We start from the raw sequence: 5,564 nt of genomic DNA on the forward strand, positions 1-5,564 counted from the left end.
TATGGTATCACAGGGCTACATGGTAATAACAGCTCCCTGAGACCAGGGGGGTTAGTTGCAGTAGTTATAGTGTATTGTACTGTATCGGGCATATGTAATTTGAATATTGGTCACATGTGGTATTTAATATGCAGTTACATGTGTAAAATCGTGGATATGAAGACTGCAGGTCAAACAGAGGATTGGTGACTGAAGTTAACACCTGGCTTTACGAAGCTGCCTTCATCACCGGAAGGGCTAAAAGGCATAGGCAAGCAGTATCTACTAGACTATGCCTCGGAACACATCTGGTTCTCTTGAAATCCTTCCAACATCCACAGGGACTGCTGCAGTGCGTAACCAGAGCCCACTGCAATACCAACAACAGCATCTGTGACCTCAGTGTATACCACAGAGAGGACAGCAACCTCTACAAACTCCATGGTGACAATCTAGAAGTGTTAGGGAACCCCTCTAATGGTATCAAGCATGCTTAGATACTGAAAGGCTCTGTTAAGACTAACAAACTGTGACAATGTGAGAAGGACAGCACAAACAAAAAATGAAATGTTAAACATTTCTCTATTCTTCAGTTTCTTACAGGGAAGAAGGTGCTTTCTAATAAACAGTAAATCAAATCCCACTTAGAAAGGAAGAAAAGAATCAGATCATGGGAGCAGGTATCACCTGGTTAGCATTTACAGCACTTGCAATGCAAGAATTCTTTTTCCAAATGGAAAACCGAAATGAGCAAATATGAGCTAAGCAGTCATTATCCCTGGAAATTACCAAGCAGCACTATATCTCTTTAGTAACTTCTTAGCTTTGAATTGACAGAGTGAAACAAACCCATTCCACACTTTGTTATCCAGTGGGTTCCTCTCCAGTTGCAGGTTTCACCACCTAAATTAACAATGGAATTTGGATTTTTATTTTAGTAAATCAGGAATGTGATGAGTAGTAGTAGAAATTACTCAACCAGTTTTGTCCTTTTTTTTATCCAGTTCAGGAAAGAGGCACACTACTCACAGGAACTGGTGTCAGACATTAAGGTAACCAGTACAACTAATTCAGATCATATTTTAACAAGTTTTAAATTGTTTAGTAATAAACACGTCATTTGTAAATGGCAAACTTACTTGTACAGCTACATAAAAATACAGCTACAAACAGTCACAAGCTCAGACAAAACAGCCACAAACCAGTCTGAGAAGGCTCTTTCCAATAACAGCAACAGATAACTACAAAAACATTCCCAATATGAAGAGGAAGCTTCTAGTTTACGTGCAACTTTAGTCAGCTGATAAATGCTATAGATAACTAAGAGGATTAGATAACATTGGGACTTCCCTTACTGCAAACAAAGAATGCTGTGTCAAAGCTAAAAGGTTGTATTCACTCTGTGTACGTGCTTGGATTTTCAAAGTTCACATATCTATATACATTCATACACTTCCTTTTTTCAGAAGTTGAATAGTAAGATGAAAACAAAAACCAAAAATCTTCAAGGACGTAATAGTTTTTGTCATTAACGTAAGATAGTAGAAATCTGAATTTTTTGCTGAACACTCATTCCCAAAATAAAAATAAGCGATTGTCACAAGTTAAAGAATTAATTGTCACAGGGTTAAAAAATTCTAGCAGTCATTTGTGTTTGCAGTCAGCCCACTTCTAGTGTACTCACATATATACACTACAGTAAAGCAGGGAAATTGGTTTGGTAAAGACTATTCAGGGCACTGATTTTTATCTCTTTCAAACTATTTAACTATTTTGATGCAGCAGCTTTAAAGTTATAAGGTATTAAATAAACATTTGCTGTTCTGTTCTAGAAAATGTTGGTAGATTTTGGAATTTAATTTTGTAGATAAACTTTCCAGTTCAATGGAATCAATCAGGAAGACTGATACACATGTAACCTCCTTTCCAAATATTAATCCTACAGGCTATCTATCTCTAGCATGATTTGCTTCCTTCTTAATCTGGATTATGAAACTGAAATGGGTAATGAATTGTTCTATACTCAAATCACTGTAGTAAAATTCAAGCTGATTAATCTAAATGTGCTATGTATAAAGATAAGAAAAAAAAGCTTGCTTTCTTTCAGACATTTCTTCTGGTTGTTCTATGTTCGGGGTTTTTTTTTTCTTGCATTGTAAAAATCACATTTAACTTAACCAATAAACATCTGCATTGGCACAAGTTACAGTTATTTTCACTTTCAGGTTACTTAATTTTTCAGTTAAGTACCAGAATCAAAATTTCTAAGATTTAAATCTTTTTTGGACCAACTATTTGAGGAGAAAATACATCTTATAATTTAATCTTTTTAAAAAGATGACAAGGATGAAGGAGGCATGACTGCCTGGCTAATGGCTGCCAGTTTTGCATTACTACAAGATGTCTTTCAGACTGTGTGTGGGTCTTCTGCAGCGGCAGCAATCCCTATAGCTTTCTGGACTAATGGAACATTGCCTGCTTTCAGAAATGCCAACAATCCGACAGCACCATGCAATATGTGATGTTGTCTGATTTTTACTGTGGACTCCGTATCATGACCTGTCGGACTGGTGGTCAACAGGCTATAGCCTGGAGTACTGGATCAAGTACTTAAGCCCATGCCTAAACCTAGGTTTTATACTGCTGTACTCCACAGGACAGTATTTCCCAGGTGACAGTGTGCCAGAGCATAATGAATTTGGCACTGTGTCACAGTAGACTTGGCAGCACCACTTAACCCAGCTCTTGTTCTTTATTATGCATTTGAAACACAGTGGTAGCAAGACACTGATGAAGGGGTAAGACAGGTATCAATCAGCCAAGCAGGACAGACATTCTGGATTTGATTGTGGCTCTTCAGAGGTGTTTCTGATTTCTTGTGACAGCCACTCAAATGAAAAGCAGTGATGTGACTGGGGGTGTGGGAACTGGAACAGGATAGGCAACGTCCCCAGTAAGGTTCTGTGAATATTCACAGTATCAGTGAAATCATACTGTTCAGCTCGTGTCTAGAGTAGCAAGCAGGTACCAGCAAGAAGAGGAAGGAGCTGCAGGCCCTGTTGCAGATGGTCTCCACCCCAGTGTCTGCAGTCTGGTGTAGCTCAAACATGCCTCTCCTCCACGCATATAAACTACAGTGGCTCTTCATGCCCTATATGAAACTAGCCTCCATTCTTCCTGCTACTTCTTAAACCCTAAATCCTTTCTTCAGAAACTAGTCCCATTTCCCTAGCAGTCAGCCGCAGTTCCCCCTCTGCCCCCCTGCCCCATTCTCTATTCTTCTATTATTGAAATCTGCTGCCCCATCATGTTAACCCCTCCACAGAAACCAGACCTCTGCAGTACAGAGGTATACCAGAGCTGCAATACAGAGGTCTACCGCGCTCTGAAATATCTTTCTGCTCAAGAAAAGGAATTTGGACAGACCAAAATGGTTCGCTTGGCTGAAAGAGGCTTGGTGGGTGGGGGTGGATGATATCTTTAGTAACCTGCTTTGAAGGAAAATTACGTTCACTCAAATTTACCGGTGAGAGACCCATCAATCACAATTTTCTCCGATGATGCCGAATTGAAGAAATTCCTGTCAGTGGATGCCAGGGCTGTACTGCCATCTCGCGCGGAGCTGGAGCATAGCCGGAGATCTCTCCCCTGGGTCTTTGCTGCACCAGTAGCAGGCAAGACCTCAGGGAGTTGCATGCCCACAAGCCACTACTCCAACGCACTTGGAGGATGAATTCTACTCACGGGTGGACAGGTCTGTTATCAGCAGTGCGTAATTTCTTCTATTAGTTACAATTTCTTCTGTTCTCCTCTGCCTTCTCACTCTCTGATCCTTTATTACAGCATTTCTCTTTTTCTCCTCAGTACGCCACCATTTATTAATGTTTTCAGTTCCTTCCCATGGTTACAATAATCTCAGTTTTTCGTATCATTTTACACAATCACCCATCACTCACGTATCTAAAAGACTTCTATGTATCCTTTTACAAAACCTTACTAACCTTCTTGGATTGTAAGCAATTAGAATTAAGCACATATAGTCCAGTGTATCCTCCAGTTCTCTGCGCAGGATTGTGATTTTGTGAGTCAGCACCCCTATTTCCCACTCCCTTGGTTGTTTCTGCCATTCACTGTGTCTTTATGGCAGAAAATATTTTGATTCTAGATATAACCTTATGCACATATTAAACCCTAGAGAAGTTTGCCAGAACAGGGCTTGTCAATGTTCCTTTCCTATGATTGGTGTCTAGTTATTTCAGATAAACCATGACTTATGCAAGGATTTTTATTCAAGCAAGCAATATAATACCTTCCGTTTTTACGGAAGGTATTAACTGGGGACAACCCCCTCACTTTCAAAACTGTACGCAGAATCTTGGGCTAGATGCCTTCATCCTTGCAAGTTAAATCAACTCTTACACTATACTCTAACAGTAGAAGTTTGACTTGGACCAGAGCCAAACCTCTGGAGCTGAAAATATATCCTACCATCATGTTTTTAAAATTCATATCTCCTTAAAAACTGAAACTATGTGTGGTCAGGAGATTAAATACTTCTAAAAATCACAGGCATCTCCAAAATAGCACAAAAAAATTTCAAATTCTAGGAAAGACTCGAAATAAAAATGTCAAGCAATTTTCCACAATAGAAAAACCCCTTTTTTTCCCCTTACTTTTCTCCTATTTTTGCTGTGCTGTTAAAAAAAAAAGGGAGGAAAAATGGGAAGAAAACTGTCTTCTCAGACATTTTTTTCAAAAACACAACCTTAGCAAAAAAAAGAAAAATGCATGCATTTGGAAAAGGAATGAATACTAACAAGAATCAGGCGCAGGTCAAGACATTAGCAGATATAAGTATTTGAAAATGACACTCACTGCAACTGCATCTTGAACTACAAGACTCTTGCTGTAAGGTGGGGTGTCAGATTCCACTGCGAGCTGGTGTTTGAGGTGCTGCATATTCTGGTGTTGGAAACGTTTAGCGAGATATCTTCAGCGCCAAAAGAATCCCAGGAATCCTGTACAATATTTGCTTCACTGTTTAAAAAGCCGACTGACAGAGAATAATTACCTCAACACTTTTTTAGTTACGAAAATTTAATTTGTTCTGATTTCAAAGTCAGCCTGCAATTACGGGTGATGATGTCATGAAAACATTCTGACACACGATGAAAGGGGGAGTACGGCAAGAAGCCCGACGGCCAAGGCATGTAGTGCCGCTCTTTGCCGATGTGTACTGCCCGAGCTGTGAACCCGCCAGGGCCTGCGTACACATTGAACGTGGACAAGAGTTCGGGGAAATTTCTTGCAACAGTTTCCACATTAAAAAAAAAAAAAAAAAAGGAGTGGGGGCGGGGGGGGAGGAGTGGCGGGCGACACGTGCGGGCCACCGCAGGGCCGGCGCTCCCCGCCCAGCACACGTCCATCCCCGCCCCAGCTGCCCGCATCAGCGGGTCCCGCGCTGCAGCTGCCCGACGCCGGTGCCGTCCCGTCGGGGCCGCGCTGCCCCCCCGGTTCAGGACGTGCGTGGCACTGGTCCCGCGCGCACGGCACCGCGTTTCTTTCGGGCTGCTGGAAAGTACGGG

Source organism: Falco naumanni, chromosome Z (genome assembly GCF_017639655.2).
Source record: "Falco naumanni isolate bFalNau1 chromosome Z, bFalNau1.pat, whole genome shotgun sequence".
In the NCBI taxonomy this organism is placed as follows: Eukaryota; Metazoa; Chordata; class Aves; order Falconiformes; family Falconidae; genus Falco; species Falco naumanni.